Here is a 22373-nt window from a genome sequence, read left to right as displayed (position 1 = left end):
GTCCGCTGCTTTCTCTTCAACGGCCTCCGACGTTCTCCACACGCAGCCCCGCTGCTCCCGTGCGAATCCATCCACAGCCGCTGCACTGCAGCTCCTCCCGCACCGCGTGTGTTCTCCCTGCACGCCGTTGTCCGGCACGTCGTTGTAACATCCGCCCGACAGCGTCCTGCACCCTTGACGCCTCTTCCAGCAGCAGAACCCTCGCGTTCTTCAGTACCGCACGCGCCAGCATTTCGTCGAACACCTTAGCTACGTCCTCGATACGGCCACTCTTGCACCACCCAGAGATCACCGTGGCGTTGTCAGGGTCGATGCCATCGTGTTCCTGCATCTCGCGCAGAAATCCTCCACCGCAACTCCTTCTGCGCGCGCTCGCCTATGCCGCCAACTCCCTCGCTAGCGCCCGCGCGCTCCTGCTGCCGCTCCAGCCGTCGCTCCCACTCTGGTGCTACTCGCCCGTGCACGCCGCTCCTCCCGCTGTGCCGTGGCCCGCACCGTGCTGCGCTTGCGCTGTGCACACTCGCTCGGCGCCGCACCAGTCCGCCTGCGGCACTCCGTCCCTGGGCCTTCCGCGCACACGCCTGCCAGCGCCCGCGCCTGCTTGCGCCGCGCCTGGCCCGCACCTGCCGTGCCCGCGCCAGCGGCCCGCAGAGCCGCGGCCGCGCCTGCTGCTCGAGGCTCGCTCGCCCGCGCAGCTCTCCGCCCGAGCGCCTGCGCCGGGCCCGCGCGCCGAGCCGCCGCAGCCGCGCCGCTCGCCCACCGGCCAAATTTTCCATCAATTTAAAACCCTTATGAAGAAAGGCCCAAAATAAAATTTGGAGAGTTTTTCAAACTCTACAACATTTCTTTAAGGCCCAAGTTCAAAAACTCAAAACTTATATCTTTACATGTGAAATTTTGAACAAAGGTTGGATTTGAATTACTTTTGTCTTAAAGAGTGAAATTTTATAACATTTAGGACCTAAATGCAAGTATTTATGACATGTCATGATGACGGGATAGACACGTCATAATGATTGGATAGACATGTCATAATGACCTTCACCTTTTACACTTTAGTCCTGAGTAACTTTGAAAATTACTTTTGTAAATCAAATACTTGCATAAAAGGACTTGTACTTTTACAAAATTACATAAACATCCTTATTTTCACCATTTTACCCAAAATTTTTACACACTTCAACACATACATTTCAAATGAAAATTTTGAATAAATATATATTTTTACAAGACATAAGGTAAGAAAAACATATTTGCAAAACTACCGTTCACTTAATTTGAGATTACCTCCCATCCAAATACATTTTGCAAAAACAACCCTAGGTTTTTTTGTAATTCCAGAAATACCCTTTTTACTTGCACTTTAAGTTTCAAAAGCTTCACACAAACACACACAAGCTTTACACTAACAAGTACATACTTCACACTAACAAATAATATGCCTAGTTTACAGGTACATGAACTGTCACACGACTGGGTTGTTCTCGGGTAAGGATCATTTTAAGTGGGGTAGAGTTCCTAGCAGACCTAGTAGTACTTAAGTCTAAAGGTATAGATGTGATCCTTGGAATGGATTGGCTAAGTCTGCACAATGGCCTTATAAGTTGTGCTGACAAGGTGGTACACCTAACCAACCCAGAAGGAGTACAAGTAACCTGCCATACTCAGGGAAGTGGACCGGACCCAATGGTTTTTAGTATGGAAGCTAAATTCTTGGAAGAAGTTCCAGTAGTAAATGAATACCTAGATGTTTTCCCGGAAGAACTCCCGGGAATGCCGCCAGATAGGGATATAGAGTTTGTCATTGACCTTGTCCCTGGAACCTCCCCTATAGCTAAGAGACCTTATAGGATGGCAGCCTCTGAATTGGCAGAACTAAAGAGACAACTGGAAGAGTTACAACAAAGTGGTTTCATTAGACCAAGCTCATCACCATGGGGAGCTCCGGTCTTGTTCATCAAGAAGAAGGACGGAAGCATGAGGATGTGCGTGGATTACCGTGCACTAAATGAAGTCACCATCAAGAACAAGTACCCCCTTCCCAGAATTGATGACCTCTTTAATCAGCTGAAGGGAGCCAAGTATTTCTCCAAGATAGACTTAAGGTCAGGATATCATCAGCTCAAGATTAAGGAAAGTGATATTCCGAAGACGGCCTTCGTCACTCGCTATGGGCAATATGAGTTTACGGTAATGTCCTTTGGACTCACCAATGCACCTGCTTATTTCATGAACCTCATGAATAAGGTGTTTATGGAATAGTTAGATAAGTTTGTCGTAATTTTCATTGACGACATACTTATTTACTCTAAGAGTGTCGAAGAACATGAGTAGCACCTACGAGTGGTTTTGGAAAAGTTGAGAGCGCACAAGCTCTACGCCAAGTTCAGCAAGTGTGAATTTTGGCTTGAGAAAGTAGCATTTCTTGGTCATATCTTGACCGCGGAAGGAGTAGCAGTGGACCCCGAAAAAAGTTGAAGCAGTCTCCAATTGGCAGCAACCAACCAATGTTAGTGAAATCAGGAGCTTTCTCGGTTTAGCCGGATATTACCGGAGATTTATTGAAGGATTCTCCAGGATAGCCCGACCCATGACAGAGCTACTCAAGAAAGAGAAGAAGTTCACTTGGACCGAGTCATGTGAGAGATGCTTCCAGGAGTTAAAGAGAAGACTGACAACTGCCCCGGTACTAACCTTGCCAGATATTCAACGGGACTTTGTCATTTATTGTGATGCATCCCGTCAAGGATTAGGATGTGTCCTTATGCAAGATGGGAAAGTAGTGGCATATGCTTCCCGACAACTCAAGCCTCATGAGCAGAATTACCCAACCCATGATTTGAAATTTGCAGCCGTAGTACATGCCCTCAAGATTTGGAGACACTATCTGATTGGGAAGAAGTGTGAGATCTACACAGACCATAAGAGCTTGAAGTACATCTTCACCCAGCCAGATTTGAACTTAAGGCAAAGAAGGTGGTTAGAACTAGTTAAGGATTATAATGTGGTAATTCATTACCATCCTGGTAAAGCAAATGTGGTAGCAGATGCCTTAAGCCGGAAACCTTATGGACCTAAGGATGCCCACCTACAAGAAGAAATGGCACGATTAAATGTGCACATCGCCCCCCACGGTTCCAGTCGCAAGTTGAGTGTTCAACCCACTTTGGAGGATAAGATCAGAAAGGCCCAAGGTTCAGATAAGGACTTGATGAAAATCCGCATGCATACTGGAGAAAACAAGGCACCAGATTTTAGAGTGGATGACAAAGGAACCTTATGGTACAAAGATAGAATTTGCGTACCTAAGGAAGGAGACTTCCGACAGACTATTATGGATGAGGCCCACAACTCGGCATATTCCATCCACCCAGGATCCACCAAGATGTATGTGGATATAAGACAAAAGTATTGGTGGAGTGGAATGAAGGCGGACATTGCAAGGTTCGTCGCCCATTGTGATACTTGTCAAAGAATCAAGGCCGAACATCAGAAGCCAGCAGGATTGCTTCAACCCTTACCCATCCTGATTTGGAAATGGGATGAGATAGGAATGGATTTTGTAGTGGGTTTACCCAAGACACAGAAAGGACATGACTCCATATGGGTGATAGTGGACCGGCTCACAAAAGTCGCTCACTTCCTACCTGTACGGACCAATTATGGTGGAGAAAAGCTAGCCCGGCTCTATGTGGACAACATAGTGAAGCTGCATGGTGTGCCTAGTAGAATTGTTTCGGATAGAGGAACCCAATTCACCTCTAGGTTTTGGAAAAGTTTGCATAAGGCCATGGGCACCAAGTTGGATTTTAGTTCGGCTTATCACCTGCAGACCGATGGTCAAACAGAAAGGGTGAACCAGATTATGGAAGATATGCTAAGAGCATGTGTCCTTACTTATGGCAAGGATTGGGAACAAAGTTTACCGTATGCTGAGTTTTCGTACAACAATGGTTATCAAGCAAGCTTGGGCATGTCACCATTTGAAGCTCTCTATGGGAGAAAGTGCAGAACCCCCCTGATGTGGTCAGAAGTTGGAGAGCGTGCCCTAGTTGGACCCGCACTCATAAAGGAAGCGGAAGAAAGAGTGGCCGAGATTAGAGAAAAACTGAAGGCCGCCCAATCTCGACAGAAGAGTTACTCAGACAAGAAGAGACGAGAAGTAAGCTTCAATCCAGGAGACTTCGTCTATCTCAAGGTTTCACCTATTCGAGGGACTCGAAGATTTCAGGTACATGGGAAGCTAGCCCCTCGGTACATTGGACCGTACCAAGTACTGAAGAAAATTGGAGCTGTGGCATACCGTCTAGAGCTACCAGAAGGAATGGCTGACATACACCCAGTATTCCATGTATCCCAACTGAGAAGATGTCTGAGGGTACCCGAGAGAGAGCGTGTGCCGGAAGAAGAAATAGCTTTACAAACAGATCTTCGGTACTAGGAAGTACCTGTCAAGATTTTGGACACTATCACAAAAAGGACAAGAAACTCTGAAGTACGGATTTGCAGAGTTCAGTGGAGCAGACATGGAGTGGAAGAAGGTACATGGGAACGTGAAGATGCCCTGAAGAAAGAGTTTCCCCATCTATTTAGGAGCCAGCCGAATCTCGAGGACGAGATTCATTTTAAGTGGGGTAGGTTTGTAACGCCCGCGTTTTTATCTTATTTAAATTACATTACCAATCACTCGCTTAAAAATCTTTTAAACCTTTTCCGCCGCTTGAGCTCCTGAAGCCCACCTCCCAATTTTCCGCCATTCGGAAGTACCTGTCAAGATTTTGGACACTATCACAAAAAGGACAAGAAACTCTGAAGTACGGATTTGCAGAGTTCAGTGGAGCAGACATGGAGTGGAAGAAGGTACATGGGAACGTGAAGATGCCCTAAAGAAAGAGTTTCCCCATCTATTTAGGAGCTAGCCGAATCTCGAGGACGAGATTCATTTTAAGTGGGGTAGGTTTGTAACGCCCGCGTTTTTATCTTATTTAAATTACATTACCAATCACTCGCTTAAAAATCTTTTAAACCTTTTCCGCCGCTTGAGCTCCTGAAGCCCACCTCCCAATTTTCCGCCATTCCGACATCGCACAGTCTCTTCCTCTTTTTCCGTGGAGCCACCCGCCCCTTTTCCTTTTCCACCAACCCTGCTGTCCCGTTACATCACCTTCGTGTCGCGGTCGGCCGCGTGCGCCTGCCCGGCCGCGACCGTCAGCACCGCGCGTGTGTTCTATCTTTTCTTTTCTCATATTTTGTTTAAATCCATTTTATTCCTCTCTTCTAATTTTTTTCCCAGACTCTTTTTTTTGCGCTGGCTTCCTCTTTCTTTTCTCCCCTGTGCTGCCTGCTGCCTGCTCGAACTGTAGCCCGTTCCTTGCGCGCATGCGCGGGCCAGCGCACGACCCGCTGCTGCCCGTGCCCGCCAAGCCGGCGTGCGGCCCGCTGCTGCGCCGGCCTGTCCCGTCCCGTCCCCTCACCCTCGCAGCTCGCGCTTTGTCCCCGAGCATCCCGGCCGCCATTAATGACGAGGCTCCTGTACTGCCCGTGACCCCCCCTCCACGCCGGCCATCCCCCCCCCCTCTTCCTCTCGGCCTATAAATCAGTGTAACACCCTAACGCAATTTTCCCAAATTTTAAGGAATTTATTTGGGCTTAAATAAAATTTCCAGGGTTTTCCCTAATTTATCTTGCAGATAAAGTAATTTTATAACACAAGGAAATAAAATTTATTATAGGATCAACTTGCTTGTGAATTCATGCTGGAGCATTGTTTTATTTGTGTTGAGTGTATAGGGTTTGAATTCAAATTTATTTGGATTCAAGTAGTTTTGTTTGAATGTTTGAGTATAGAAAAGAAAAGGGAAAGAAGAAGGAAAGAAAGCAGCCCAAACCCCTTGGCCCAGCCCAGCTCTCCCCTTCCCCCTCCTTTCTCCCGCATGGGCCGCGCTGGCCCACTCACCTCTCCCTCTCTCTCTCCCTCGGGTCTCCCCCCCTCTTCTCTCTTCTCTTCCACGCGCGGCCCAACAGCCACGCCCGGCCCACTTCCTTCCTCCACAGCCCAGCCCGAGTGCTCTCCCCGCTCTGCCTTTCCTCCCACTCGCGCGCAGCCCGCCTGGCCCACGCGCGCTCACTCCCCCCCCCGCACTCCCCTTTCTCTCCGACAACCGGGGCCCGCACGTCAGCATCCTCTTCCCCTGTCCTTCCCTTCCCCTGTTTCTCTCCCCGCCGGCCGGCCGCCCTGCTGCTGACCGTGGGCCGCTCCGCTGCACCCCTGGGCTCCCTTCCCCACGCTCACAAGGCCCCACTGGCCAGCACCCGAGCCTCCTCTTCCCTCTAGAAGCCGCCCGCGCTTGGATTAGGTCAAGCCGCAACGATTCCGTGAGGAGCGGGGGCCGTTGCGCGAATGACCCGCACGCCGAGGCCACCCCACCCCCTTTTTCTTAGCCACGGCCGCTCTCTCGCGCTCTCCCTCAGCCGCCACTGCCTCTCCCAGCTCCCCCGTGCCCTTAAGCCGCCGTGCCACCACTCGACCCGAGGGCAGCGCCGCCGTCGACCGAGCCTTGCGCCGCCCCAATTCCCCCTCGGCGCCGCCGATCTCCGGTCTCTAACCGTCGTCGTAGCATCCAGGGGTGGTAAGTATCGCGCCGTGCCCTTTCCCTTTTCCTCTCTCCCTCTGCGCAAGCACGTTCCCCTTGCCACCGTGAGCCCCCGCCGCCTCTGCCGTGGGGAGCTCTGACCCAGACCCTAATTAGCCGTCTCAAGCCCCTAGACGAGTTCGCCGTGTCGCGCTCTACCTCCAGGGCTTGACCTCGTCCCAGACGAAGCCCGGACGGCCAAGGTTGCCCAACGCCGGCGAGGCGCCGCCGCAGGAGCCGAGCTCCGGCGACCTCTCCGCCGCCCCGAGCGCCCGTTTGCCCGAGCCATAGGATTTGAGACGGATGGACAGGATTAGATCGAGCCGAGGTAGATCCGAGCCGTGAGATCGAGATCCAAGGGATCGAAATCGCGCGTACCGGTTCGGGGTTATTTTAAATCTCGACCGTCCATCCTTGATCCGGCGCGTGGGATTGGATTCCACCTAAGATAGGCTCTAGCGCGTTAGATCCCGATCGGATGGAAGAGAATCAAGCGTACCCCTTCGCGTAATAGATCTAATCTGAGCCGTTAGATGGCGATCCAAAGGGCCCAGATCTCGAGATACCCCTTCAGCCCGTTTCTTTTGCTAAAGCGCCCCTACCCTTTTGGGAAATCAACCCGCAGTACACCCTTAGTTCAAAACTATTTGTAAATAGGTCCTGTTTTATTCTTTTAGGCCCCTGAGCTTTCAGGTTTTAGTGTCCGCCGTCCAGCCCTAAGGTTTAGCGTGTCGGACCCTGAGTCTATGCTTTAATTATGTTGAGGTCCCTGGTTTTTACCCAGAACCCCCTAGTTTTTCCTGTTTTCTTACAGAAAAGCCCCTGAACCTTGTTTTAGCCCTAGATTTCGCGTCTTAGCTCCGTTTTAGTTTATTCTTGCACTCACGCGATCGTTGTAACGCATAGAATAGCTTTAGACTAGTCTTGTGTGCTGTTTTGATGTAATGTTGTACTGTTTCTTATCTTTTGTCCTTGTTTGCATGTGTGTGCATGTGTGGACCATGCTTGATGATTACGATCGTGATTAGACGTTGAGCCACCGGAGCAGTACCAAGAGCCACCATCTTCTGATCAGTTTGAGCAGCAGCCAGGAGAGTTTGAGGAAGGCAAGTATAACATGAACATCCTATCACTTTTAAATACAATTTCATACTGCATTTTAACACTGTATGCCTATAAGGATTTCCTAGCTACTTTTATCCTGTATATTATGCCTTGGGTTGCATTTTGGTTAGTTGTGTTAGGTGCTGCGCTCTCACATATTATGGTCCTTTTTAATTAAATTTGATTAATGGTTATATGCAACTTAACTCTGGGAGTGGCCCTCTGTGTTGTGTGCTTGAGTGGCTCACGTCTCCTTAAAAGATGTTTTTGTTAGAAACTTGGTTTAGGGGGCCAGCACGGTGCTTAGTGCTTGGTTGGCCACTCTCCATAAGGATCGGTTCATCGAGTGACAATCTGGGACAACCGCGCAACCACAAGACTGGAATTGGACAGTCTTGACTTACTAATTAGGTCGTGTTGGTTCGGGAGTAACTTACCTGCGTGGGCAAGAGGGGTGGTAGGCTTCAATGGTCCCTGCTCCTCCGGCTTGGTCTGTGCTGTGTGCTTGTACCCCCGGAGGTGGGCCCCATCATCGCTGATCCAGAAACCTTAGCGGTTACACCTTACCAACGTGATCCTTTGTAACGGTCTCGTAGTGTGCTTGCTAGCCATCTCTCCTAAGGAAGTGTGATGAACAACTAGAGTAGCTCACGACTTGTGGGTAAAGTTGTGCAACCTCTCGAGAGTGTAAAACTGATATATCAGCTGTGCTCACAGTCATGAGTGACCCAGATCCTTCGTCTGATTAGTGGGGTTATCTTGGTGGTTTGGATGGTTCTCAGTAGTTCTTGATTAATATTGATTAATTTCTTATGCAACTCGGGTTTATGGTAATTCATCCACTTGTAGCAAATCGTTTTAATAAAATTTGCCAAGACTAAAAACTAATGCAGTTGAGTCAGCCAGCCTAGAGCCTCATAGTTTGTGTTATACTTGTTGAGTACTAGTTTGTACTCACACTTGCCTCTCTACTCTTCTATTCTCTTGGATATCTTCGACTGCTGCTCAGTGCCCGGCAACGTGGAGGACTACATCAGCGGCTTCGATGACTTCTAGGCGTTTGTCTCCTAGTCGATGTCCCTGTGGCGCCCAGCTCTACATGTATCTCTTTTACGCTTCCGCAATCTTGAACCAATTCTTGATTCGGTTGTAATAAAATAATTCATTTACGGTTTATGTTATTGTTATTCATGATATGTGTTATGATATCTTGATGATTCTGTTGTATATATGCATGACTTGATCCTAGCACATATATGATTGCTCGATTTATGTTCTTTATAAATTGGGTGTGACAGAATTGGTATCAGAGCCATATCGACTGTAGGACGAAGCCTAGATAGATCTGGACGAGTATAGGACTTCTCTTCTCTTGCCTTGCTTCCGCAAATCTTCTAACATCATTTCCTACTTCTATTCCTTGAGTCTTAAATTCTTGATTTGCTATCTCTCTCCGGTCTTTTCTGAGAAATAGCTTGAGTTTTCCGTAGACGTTGGCCTGAGTGTCCAACCCTATAAGCTATAAGTTTAAGCTATCCCAATGAAAATACGCTAGAACGAGTGTGTTAGTCGAGTAGTGTGATAAACTCGACTAAGTTGTGAATATTGAATGTTTGTTATTGTGCAAATGTTTGATTTGGATTTTTGGTTGATTGCATAGTCTAGTAGTTAAACTTGTTCATGCAAATCGACCCTAACACACCTTGAACTAAATAATAAAATTGAGTTAGAACGTTGGGGGTAAAACCTATATTTCTTTCTCTCTGTCATATCCTTCCGAAGTTTCATTTCCGCAGTTGCACAATATCTCATTTTCATAAAATTTCATTTGTTGCAATCAGATGGTGAACACCAGGCGCACCGATTCCGGTTCTGACCAGCAAGAGCAGAACAACCAGAGTACTGGTCAGCCGTTGCCGATGCCACCACCATTGACCCCGGAGCAGTTCTTCCAGCTCCAGATGCAGATGATGGCGACCCTGAACAATACCGTTCAGGCTCTGCAGCAGATTCACGCCCAGCCACCGCCTCCTCCGCCGCCTCAGCCTCGTGATCGGCGTGCGGATTTCCTGAGAGGTCATCCTCCGACCTTCTCTCACGCCACGAACCCACTCCAGGCGGACGACTGGCTTCGCTCGGTGGAGCGCCAGTTGGTTGTTGCTCAGTGCGACGACCGGGAGCGAGTCCTTTACGCAGCAGGGCAGCTGCGAGGTTCCGCTCTTGACTGGTGGGAGTCCTATCCGGCTCAAGACCGTGACTCTCTCACCTGGGTCCAGTTCCGTGAACGCTTCAGGAGCCACCACATTCCTGAGGGCATTATGAAGACGAAGCAGAAGGAGTTCCGTGCCCTTAAGCAGGTAAACTTGAATGGAATTCCCTGCAACTTCTTTTGAGCTTCGATCTATCCTTGATCTCTTTCATAAGCCTGGCATATTGAGCAATTTCTATCCCTGTTATCTGTGCTCGTTATTTCAGGGATCGATGACGGTGACGGAGTACTGTGACCGTTTCCTTCAGCTTGCCCGTTATGCCCCTGCTGACGTCGCTCGTGATAGCGACAAGCAGGAGTATTTCAAGGAGGGACTGGATGATCACATCCAGTATGCGCTGCTGAACCACCGCTTCGACAGTTTCAATCATCTGGTTGATGCTGCCCTCAACACCGAGCGTAAGCGTCGGGAGATTGAGGATAAGAAGAGGAAGATGGCTCCATCCTCGTTGGGCAGCAACACTCGTCCCCGATACCAGCATCCGCAGCAGCAGTAGCAGAGGCCGCCCCAGCAGTACCAGCAGCGGCAGCAGTTTCCCCCTCGTCCTCAGCAGCAGGCGGGACAGGGTCAGAGGCTTCCAGTGCCTCCGGCTCCACCAGCTCCGCGGAAGGGAGTGCCTACTCCTCCTGCCGGGCAGCTGGCTCCAGCACTCCCACGGGTGTGCTTTCACTGCGGCGAGCCGGGACACTACGCCAACGTCTGTCCCCGGAAGGCGCAGTCTGGACAGCAGGGGCGCCTAGCTTAGCCCAAGGCTCCCTCTCAGGGTAGGGTGAACCACGTGACGGCCGAGTCAGCGGCCGAGGCTCCTAACGTGGTTATTGGTACGTTCATGGTCAATACTCATCCTGCTACAGTGCTTTTTGATACTGGTGCTACGCATTCCTTCATTACTCAGTCTTTTGTTGAGCATCATGGTATTCCTACTAGCACATTAAATAGGTGCACGTTAGTATCTTCACCGAGAGGGCAGTTGCGGTCTCATATCTTCTGTCCCAGAGTCAGTGTTGTCATAAGGGGGGTAGAGTTCAGTGCCAATCTGATGGTGCTAGACACCAAGGGTATCGATGTGATCTTGGGAATGGAGACCCTTGTTAGATGGGGTGTCAAGATTGGCTGTGCTTAGAGGACTGTCCACTTGTCAGCACCGGATGGACAGGAGGTCACAGTCAGTACTTCGGAGCCTTCTGGAATTCTTTGTCAGATGGAGGCTAGACCCACGGATGGTATTCGCGTGGTGTCTGAATTCCCGGATGTCTTTCCGGATGACTTGCCAGGTATGCCGCCTGATCGCGACATTGAGTTTTCTATTGATCTCTTGCCTGGCACAGCTCCTATTGCTAAGCAGCCCTATCGTATGGCACCCGTTGAGCATGAGGAAGTTAAGAAGACCATCGACGAGTTGCTAGCCAAGGGCTATATCCGTCGCAGTTTCTCTCCTTGGGCTTTTCCTGTATTGCTTGTAGAGAAGAAGGATGGAGTGAAGAGAATGTGCGTCGATTATCGGGATCTGAATGCAGTCACCATCAAGAACAAGCATCCATTGCCCCGTATCGAGGATCTCTTTGATCAGCTTCAGGGTGCTTGTGTATTCTCGAAGGTTGATCTGCGTTCGGGTTACCATCAGCTGAAGATTCGTCCTGAGGATATTGAGAAGACGGCATTAACCTGCAAGCATGGGCTATACGAGTATACGGTCATGTCTTTTGGCTTGACCAATGCTCCGGCTTTCTTCATGCATCTGATGAACAAGGTTTTCATGGATTATCTGGACACCTTTGTGGTGATATTCATTGATGATATCCTGATATATTCCAAGTCAGAAGCAGAGCATGAGAAACATTTGAGGCTTGTGTTGTAGAGACTCAGAGAGCACAAGCTGTATGCCAAGCTCAGCAAGTGCGAATTCTGGATTGACGAGGTTCCATTCCTCGGTCATGTCATCTCCAAGGGAGGTATTGCTGTGGACCCCGGGAAGGTGAAGGATGTGCTTGACTGGGTGGTACCACAGACAGTGAAGGAAGTCCGCTCTTTTCTAGGTTTAGCAGGATATTATCGGAGGTTCATTGAGAATTTCTCCAAGATTGTGAAGCCTTTGACTTCCTTGCTAGAGAAGGGTGTGGATTTCTCTTGGACTGATGAGCGTCAGAATGCCTTCGAGGAGCTGAAGAAGAGGTTGACTACGGCGCCAGTCCTTACTCTGCCCGACCAGAGCAAGAGGTTCACAGTGTATTGTGATGCTTCTAGGGATGGTCTTGGTTGCGTCCTGATGCAGGAAGGCAGAGTGATAGCTTATGCTTCACGGCAGTTGCGCCGGCAGAAGCTGAATTATCCCACTCATGATTTGGAGTTAGCCGCAGTTGTGCATGCTCTGAAGATATGGAGGCATTACTTGTTTGGGCAGAGGTGTGACATTTACACCAATCACAAGAGCCTCAAATACATTTTTACGCAGAGTGAGCTGAACATGCGGTAGAGAAGATGGCTAGAGTTGGTCAAGGATGATGACCTGGAGATTCACTATCATCCGGGCAAGGCCAATGTTGTAGCAGATGCTCTGAGCAGGAAGAGCTATCTTAACATGGCCGTGGCTTTTCAGATGCCTCAGGAGTTATGCGAGGAATTTGAGCAGTTGAGTCTTGGTTTCTTGCATCACACCTCGAGTGCATCATTCGAGGCAGAACCCACTCTAGAGGCGGATATCACGCAGCATTAGAAAGAGGATAAGAAGTTGCAGGAGATCCGCGAACTGCTCAAGATTGGCAAAGCACCTCATTTTCGAGAGGATGATCAGGGTACCTTGTGGTACAAGGGCCGGATATGTGTGCCGGATGTAGCAGATCTCAGGAAGCTGATCTTGAGTGAGGCTCATGATACACCGTATTCTATTCATCCGGGCAGTACGAAGATGTATTATGACCTCAAGGAACGATTCTGGTGGTACGGGATGAAACGTTCCGTTGCGGAATACGTGGCTATTTGTGACACTTGTCAATGTGTCAAGGCAGAGCATCAAAGACCAGCAGGTCTATTGCAGCCATTGAAGATTCCAGAGTGGAAATGGGAGGAGATCACCATGGACTTCATTGTGGGATTGCCTCGTACTCAGAAAGGGTACAACTCTATATGGGTAGTAGTGGACCTGTTGACGAAGGTTGCCCACTTCATTCCGGTGAACACTACTTACTCCGGTGCTAGACTCGCAGAGTTGTACATTTCCAGGATTGTCTGTCTGCATGGAGTTTCGAAGAAGATTATATCTGATTGAGGATCTCAATTCACTTCACGGTTCTTGGAGCAGTTGCATGATTCGTTGGATACGAAGCTGCGCTTCAGTACCGCTTATCATCCTTAGACAGATGGGCAGACAGAGAGAACTAACCAAGTGTTGAAGGATATGCTTCAAGCCTGCGCTATTCAGTGTGGTACCAGCTGGGATAAATGCCTGCCATATGCAGAGTTTTCATACAACAACAACTATCAGGCCAGTCTGAAGTAATCTCCTTTCGAGACCCTGTATGGTCGGAAGTGCAGGACTCCGCTATATTGGGATCAGATTGGTGAGAGGCAGGTATTTGGCCCGGATATCGTTGAAGAGGCAGAACAGCTGGTACAGCAGGTGCGAGAGAATCTGAGGGTCGCCCAGACTCGTCAGAAGAGCTACGCGGATGTTCGTCGTCGAGATTTGACCTTTGCAGTGGGTGATCATGTGTACCTGAGGGTCTCGCCGATGAGAGGAATCCGCAGGTTTAATGTGAGAGGGAAGCTAGCCCCTCGATACATTGGTCCGTTCAAGGTGTTGGAACGCAAAGGTGAGGTGGCATATCGTTTGGAGTTACCTCCCAATCTCTCAGGAGTGCACGCTGTGTTCCACGTGTCTCAGCTGAAGAAGTGCTTGAGGGTGCTAGAAGAGCAAGCACCGCTAGAAGGGTTGGATGTACAGGAAGATCTGACTTACACCGAGCATCCGGTGAAGATTCTGGAGACGTCCGAGAGAGTTACCAGGCACAAGAAAATCAAGATGTGCCGGGTTCAGTGGAGTCATCACACGGAGGACGAGGCTACTTGGGAACGAGAAGATGAGCTAAGGAAGACATATCCCGATCTCTTTGCTAGCTAGCCTATTTGAATCTCGGGACGAGATTCCGGTAAGGGGGCTAGGTTTGTAACACCCTAATGCAATTTTCCCAAATTTTAAGGAATTTATTTAGGCTTAAATAAAATTTCCAGGGTTTTCCCTAATTTATCTTGCAGATAAAGTAATTTTATAACACAAGGAAATAAAATTTATTATAGAATCAACTTTCTTGTGCATTCATGCTGGAGCATTGTTTTATTTGTGTTGAGTGTATAGGGTTTGAATTCAAATTTATTTGGATTCAAGTAGTTTTGTTTGAATGTTTGAGTATAGAAAAGAAAAGGGAAAGAAGAAGGAAAGAAAGCAGCCCAAACCCCTTGGCCCAGCCCAGCTCTCCCCTTCCCCCTCCTTTCTCCCGCATAGGCCGCGCCGGCCCACTCACCTCTCCCTCTCTCTCTCCCTCGGGTCTCCCCCCTCTTCTCTCTTCTCTTCCACGCGCGGCCCAACAGCCACGCCCGGCCCACTTCCTTCCTCCGCAGCCCAGCCCGAGTGCTCTCCCCGCTCTGCCTTTCCTCCCGCTCGCGCGCAGCCCACCTGGCCCACGCGCGCTCACTCCCCCCCCCCCCCGCACTCCCCTTTCTCTCCGACAACCGGGGCCCGCACGTCAGCATCCTCTTCCCCTCTCCTTCCCCTCCCCTGTTTCTCTCCTCGCCGGCTGGCCGCCCTACCGCTGACCGTGGGCCGCTCCGCCGCACCCCTGGGCTCCCTTCCCCGCGCTCGCAAGGCCCCACTGGCCAGCACCCGAGCCTCCTCTTCCCTCTAGAAGCCGCCCGCGCTTGGATTAGGTCAAGCCGCAACGATTCCGTGAGGAGCGGGGGCCGTTGCGCGAACGACCCGCACGCCGAGGCCGCCCCACCCCCTTTTTCTTAGCCACGGCCGCTCTCTCGCGCTCTCCCTCAGCCGCCACTGCCTCTCCCAGCTCCCCCGTGCCCTTGCGCCGCCGTGCCGCCACTCGACCCGAGGGCAGCGCCGCCGTTGACCGAGCCGTGCGCCACCCCAATTCCCCCTCGGCGCCGCCGATCTCCGGTCTCTAACCGTCGTCGTAGCATCCTGGGTTGGTAAGTATCACGCCGCACCTTTTCCCTTTTCCTCTCTCCCTCTGCGCGAGCGCGTTCCCCTTGCCACCGTGAGCCCACGCCGCCTCTGCCGTGGGGAGCTCTGACCCAGACCCTAATTAGCCGTCTCAAGCCCCTAGACGAGTTCGCCGTGTCGCGCTCTACCTCCAGGGCTTGACCTCATCCCAGACGAAGCCCGGACGGCCAAGGTTGCCCAACGCCGGCGAGGCGCCGCCGCGGGAGCCGAGCTCCGGTGACCTCTCCGCCGCCCCGAGCGCCCGTTTGCCCGAGCCATAGGATTTGAGATGGATGGACAGGATTAGATCGAGCCGAGGTAGATCCGAGCCATGAGATCGAGATCCAAGGGATCGAAATCGCGCGTACCGGTTCGGGGTTATTTTAAATCTCGGCCGTCCATCCTTGATCCGGCACGTGGGATTGGATTCCACCTAAGATAGGCTCTGGCGCGTTAGATCCCGATCGGATGGATGAGAATCAAGCGTACCCCTTCGCGTAATAGATCTAATCTGAGCCGTTAGATGGCGATCCAAGGGCCCAGATCTGGAGATACCCCTTCAGCCCGTTTCTTTTGCTAAAGAGCCCCTGCCCTTTTGGGAAATCAACCCGCAGTACACCCTTAGTTCAAAACTATTTGCAAATAGGTCCTGTTTTATTATTTTAGGCCCCTGAGCTTTCAGGTTTTAGTGTCCGCCGTCCAGCCCTAAGGTTTAGCGTGTCGGACCCTGAGTCTATGCTTTAATTACATTGAGGTCCCTGGTTTTTTCCCAGAACCCCCTAGTTTTTCCTATTTTCTTACAGAAAAGCCCCTGAACCTTGTTTTAGCCCTAGATTTCGCGTCTTAGCTCCGTTTTAGTTTATTCTTGCGCTCACGCGATCGTTGTAACGCGTAGAATAGTTTAGACTAGTCTTGTGTGCTATTTTGATGTAATGTTGTACTGTTTCTTATCTTTTGTCCTTATTTGCATGTGTGTGCATGTGTGGACCATGCTTGATGATTACGATCGTGTTAGACGTCGAGCCACCGGAGCAGTACCAGGAGCCGCCATCTTCTGAGCAGTTTGAGCAACAGCCAGGAGAGTTTGAGGAAGGCAAGTATAACATGAACATCCTATCACTTTTAAATACAATTTCATATTGCATTTTAACACTGTATGCCTATAAGGATTTCCTAGCCACTTTTATCCTGTATATTATACCTTGGGTTGCATTTTGGTTAGTTGTGCTAGGTGCTGCGCTCTCACATATTATGGTCCTTTTTAATTAAATTTGATTAATGGTTATATGCAACTTAACTCTGGGAGTGGCCCTCTGTGTTGTGTGCTTGAGTGGCTCACGTCTCCTTAAAAGATGTTTTTGTTAGAAACTTGGTTTAGGGGGCCAGCACGATGCTTAGTGCTTGGTTGGCCACTCTCCATAAGGATCGGTTCATCGAGTGACAATCAGGGACAACCGCGCAACCACAAGACTGGAATTGGACGGTCCTGACTTACTAATTAGGTCGTGTTGGTTCGGGAGTAACTTACCTGCGTGGGCAAGAGGGGTGGTAGGCTTCAATGGTCCCTGCTCCTCCGGCTTGGTCTGTGCTGTGTGCTTGTACCCCCGGAGGTGGGCCCCATCGTTGCTGATCCAGAAACCTTAGCGGTTACACCTTACCAACATGATCCTTTGTAACGGTCTCGTAGTGTGCTTGCTAGCCATCTCACCTAAGGAAGTGTGATGAACAACTAGCGTAGCTCACGACTTGTGGGTAAAGTTGTGCAACCTCTCGAGAGTGTAAAACTGATATATCAGCTGTGCTCACAGTCATGAGCGACCCAGATCCTCCATCTGATTAGTGGATTATCTTGGTGGTTTGGATGGTTCTCAGTAGTTCTTGATTAATATTGATTAATTTCTTATGCAACTCGGGTTTATGGTAATTCATCCACTTGTAGCAAATCATTTTAATAAAATTTGCCAAGACTAAAAGCTAATGCAGTTGAGTCAGCCAGCCTAGAGCCTCATAGTTTGTGTTATACTTGTTGAGTTCTAGTTTGTACTCACACTTGCCTCTCTACTCTTCTATTCTCTTGGATATCTTCGACTGCTGCTCAGTGCCCGGCAACGTGGAGGACTACGTCAGCGGCTTCGACGACTTCTAGGCATTTGTCTCCTAGTCGATGTCCCTGTGGCGCCCAGCTCTACATGTATCTCTTTTATGCTTCCGCACTCTTGAATCGATTCTTTATTCGGTTGTAATAAAATAATTCATTTACGGTTTATGTTATTGTTATTCGTGATATGTGTTATGATATCTTGATGATTCTGTTGTATATATGCGTGACTTGATCCTGGCGCATATATGATTGCTCGATTTATGTTCTTTATAAATTGGGTGTGACAATCAGACCCCAAGCCGCCCCTCACTCCGCCCACACCGCCCCAACACCTCTCCCCCTCTACCTCACGCTGCAGCTCGCCGCCGCTGCTCACCATCCGCCCACCACCCATCACCGTGGACAGCCCTCCGTAGACCATCTCCGCACAAGGTGAGGGCCGGAATCGGACCCCCTCGGCCTCCTCTCTACTTTTTCCCCCTCCCCGGGTGTTGCCATGCTCCAGGGGGCCGGCGCCCATGGCCTGGCCGCCCCCCTCCTACTATTCCCCTCCCCCTCCTGTTCTGTCTCGAGGAAGAAGGAATGCAGACTTGTGCATAGCCCCCTCCACTTTTCCTCCTTATGCAGTCCGCAGCCCCCATTTCATGCGACATTATGTTCTGAATCGATTCCAAACTCCACCACACATCAAATATTCTCTCTCCAAGTCCCAAGATCCACATCCAACAAATATAATAGCCTCCTCTATTTTTAATAGAAGCTCTCTATTTCCCTTTTTAGCTCATCGGCGAACTTTGTTTTATTGTGTGATTGTTTGTGTGTTGTAGCCGACGGTGTGACCGAGGAGGAGCAGGACCGCGAGCCAGAGCCCGAAGACCCATACCTCGAGGAGGAGCTCCTGAAAGGCTTTGAGGACAGCAAGTCCAATCCCATCCTTTGATGCATATTTATCCCAGTTTTATAAACGCAACCTATTGGCCTATTTTATAAAATGCATTGTTTTATTGCAAGACATGGTTGAATAGCCACCCCTTGATTGCTATGACTATTCCTTGATGACCTAGGTTAATGTCTATATAGGATTTGCCCTGTTGGACATTAACTACTGCTAGAGATGCTTATTACCTATTATTCCCTTTAATATATTTTAATCATGACCACAAAGTGCTTTACCGAAAATAAGGGTGTGAGTGTTTTAAGAGATAAAATAGGATTTTGGGAAAATCAAAGAAAGATATAACCCGATGAGATGGACGGTGTTTTCTGTGTGAAATGCCACTGGTGTGCTTGTACCTTTGTGGTTGAGCATGGTTGGGAGATGTTCGTCTTGTCAATGTAAGGATGAACTGAGGTGTCATCTTGCCTAACCCACTTATCGTACAACCACTCGACCGTTGTGTGGGCAACGGCTCAGCATAAACCCCACTAGTTGTCCTGCTAGCCAAAAGAAGAGCGGGTGAGCAACAGGAGATCATGGAGAAGGGATACGATCTGTGTGAGTTATGTCCCGGTTATGACTTTGTTGATAGGTCATTAGCCCCATGGTTGCTTCCGTGTTGGCTAGTTAGATTCAGCTAAGGTGGGTAACGGCTTTGTTAGGATCCGCCGCAACATTAAGGTGTTCGTGGTGCGGTACCCTACTTGTGGGTAAAGTGTACAACCTCTGCAGAGTGTAAAATCTATTCGATTAGCCGTGTCCACGGTATTGGACGAGTTACGGCATGGTCACTTCAATAGACATTTTGGGATGATTGGTTTTGTGGCGTGAGTTGTTTTGAAAGTGCCCGGCAGTTGTGCAGTGAGCTACTGTGGATGAGGAGTCCGGTAGTATTAAAACTTGGATCCTTTGTGTAGGATCAACCCCACTTATTATTCGCTTACTATAGAAATGTCTTGAGAAAACTCTTTTATTAAATGAACCCTTGCATGCGTAAAACCTCGCTTTATCACAAATGAACCCTAGCCTCCTCCTTGATATATCCATGCATGATCTTTATTATTCCCCTCCGCGGGTGTGGTTGGACTTGTTGAGTACGTGTGTACTCACTCTTGCCTAGTTTTTACAGAGGAGGATCCGAACTTCGTCCCTGAAGACGTCGAGTAGGTCGCCGTCCTGCACCCAACCTTGCCTGTGGTTCAGGGTCTCCACAGGAAGCTTACCATGGCGCAAGACTCTGATGTTATCTTAGATTTCGTTGGCACTTTGGTTTGGTTTGTAGTCCTTATGTTGTCCCTCTTGATAGTGGCGCTTCAGTGCCCGCTACCTCGACGGTTTGTACGGTAATGAACCATCTGATGTAATAAATGTGTTATCAGCCTCCTGGGACTGATATTTGTATCACATTTAGTCACCTCTGTTGAGGGGACACTTCAGGTTTATAGAGAATGTACCCGTCATTATTGGCCCACCCTCAGGAAGTTCGGAGCGAGTTGTGAAATTCACCCTCCCCTGGCGGACTTGTACCACCTGCTTCTTGCCCTTGCCTTTGTTGTTCGGGTTGGATGTTTGCCCTTGGAAAGATCTTCTACATTGAGGGCAATCCTTAATGAAATGGGACAGGCTGCCGCAATTGAAACAATGATAGTTGTTGTTTCCTTTATTGGATGGCGGAAAGCTCGGCCTCGGGCCTGGCTGCTGTTGCTGTTGGGATTGTGGTGTCGGTGGCCGATTGAATCGAGCCTGCTGGGCTGGCCTGGCTACCCATCTGCCTGGTAGATTGTTCCGGGGCGGTGCTCGGGTAGCAGGGTTCTGGACCAACCGATACCTTGGCGGTTGCGCAGTTGAGGGCCCCGTGGGTGTCTTCTGTTTCTTTTCTGCCCTATGGGATAATATGCAGTCTTCTTGGGTAATGGCCATATTGACCAATTCATTGAAGTTGTCGGCCCTTACTAGGTTCAACCGTTCTTTAAGCTTTGTGTTTAGGCCTCGACGGAAGCAATCTCGCTTACGGGCATCAGTGTCCGCATGATAACCCGCGTATTGGCACAGGTGGTTAAAGACCTGTGCATATTGCAGAACTGTGCGGGTTCCCTAAATCAAGGTTAGGAATTCATTGAGCTTTCGCTCAATAAGTCCCTCTGGAATGTGGTGCACTCTGAAAGCGGTCCGGAATTCGTCCCATGTGACAACATGACCACCCGGCTGCGTGGAGTAGTAATGGTCCCACCATATGCGGGCAGTGCCGCGAAGTTGTTGTGCCGCAAAGAGTGTCTTGTTCATGTCTGAGCATGGTGCAGATAACAATGCGAACATGGACTCTATAGTGCGGAGCCAGGCGTCAGCATCGAGGGGCTCATCTGCTTTATGGAAAAGTGGGGGCTAAGTACCGAGAAAATCTTGGTAACTAGCCGATGGGGGTTCATCACAACCTTGAGACTAGTGATGAAATTGGCCCATCTGAGCCTGTACTAGTTGGTTAAGAAGTTCTGTTTGTCGTGCCATGACTTCCACTAGATTTGGTGGGGCTGGTGGCGGTTGTTGGGAACCGCTAGCTTGGTCTGCCCGAAAACCTTCCGGGGTTCCACGAGTAGCTCCAACCATCTGAAACAAAGGAGATGTCCATCATTAACACCATGTCCTTACTCCTATTTTTAGATGAGATACTATCGCTAAACAGATATGTAAATCATATATTCTTTTTAACCAACTCAGTTAAAAGGCAAAAATTTCGATATGAACCACAGGACTCAAGCTTAGATGTTAAGCAGAAATAGGTTATCCTTAATATATTACATCAGGGTCATTCGATTGATACGGGTCAAGCCATACATACACAGGCCATCTATGTTACAGCAAATGGCCCTGGGTCTAGGTAGACTACTCACTACCTATGTCACAACATTCTACACTAATTACATCTGAAAAGATCGATGATTTGAATAGCCTAGAAATCGTCAAGGTCGCCTACGGAGGACTGGCTGCCGGAAGAGGAGTGATCTGGCTAAGGGTTAGGTTCTGGGTTTCCGTGCTCGGAATCGAGATCAGAAACTCCCTCAATCTCCTCGGGTTCTTCTTCTTCGCCTTCAGGTGCTACAGGTACAACAGGAGGTTCTGGCTGCTGCTGAAGTTCGTCAATGTGAGCATCAGCATCGTCAATCTGAAGAATAAGGTCGTGGACTTGCTCCTGGAGGAACTCGATAATTGTGTCATGTTGAGTGATTATTGCATTACTCTCATTGATCTGATCCTCCCGATGGATAATGGTCTCTTCTCGTTCTGTGATAATTTTGTGACATTCAGGTACTTAGGGTTAAAACACACTAGATTCTAGTATAAAGTGTGTATGTTTGATCTTTTGTATGTGTGCTAAAACTTGAATGCAAAGGGAAAAGGGTATTTGTGTAATTCTGGAAAATTTAGGTCTTTTAGTGTTAAATGGGTGAGAATGGGAGGTAAAATAAAAATATATGAAGGTTGTTTTGCAAAATTCAAGAACTTGCTTTTAAACCGCAAATATAGGTGAAACTACCCAAAGGATGCAAGTGTGGTGTAGATTTTAAATAGGATTTAATTAAAGTTTAAAACTTAGACAAGTTTTAAAGTATATTCAAAACCTTAGCTCTTTTGCTACTGAACCTTAAAGCAAAGTTGTAGATCTTGTTGAACTCTACACTTTTGCTTTTGGGTACATTTCCATTTGAGCTATGGTTTGAAAGTTAACTAGGCTTTACAGTGGAGTCCCTGTACTTTTGGGAATTAGCAACTAAGTCCCCCTTCGTCTACCTCCAGTCCTCCTCCTCTGTTTTCTTCTTTGCCCGACCCCGCCGCCCTCGCCGGCCATGTGCTGCGCACCTGCCGCCCCCGCGCCGCCTATCCTCGCGCCACGTGCCGCCCCAGCACCTACGCCGCCGCTTCCCACCCCGCGCTGGCTCTCTCCTCGCCTCTCCACGTCGCGCCGCCGCCGCCCGAGCCGCCATGACTCCCGCCGGCTTGCTAGCTCCTTCTCCCGCATGACCACGCCTTCTACTAGACCCCGAGCACGTCCTAGAGCTTCCCACGCACTCCCTCTTGCTTTCACGCATCTGCATTTCCACTGCCATTTCCTCTCCCGAGCACCACA

This window comes from Panicum hallii, chromosome 3, assembly GCF_002211085.1.
Source record: "Panicum hallii strain FIL2 chromosome 3, PHallii_v3.1, whole genome shotgun sequence".
Classification (NCBI taxonomy): domain Eukaryota; kingdom Viridiplantae; phylum Streptophyta; class Magnoliopsida; order Poales; family Poaceae; genus Panicum; species Panicum hallii.
The sequence above is the reverse complement of the archived record's forward strand: the minus strand, read 5'-3'. Positions refer to the sequence as shown.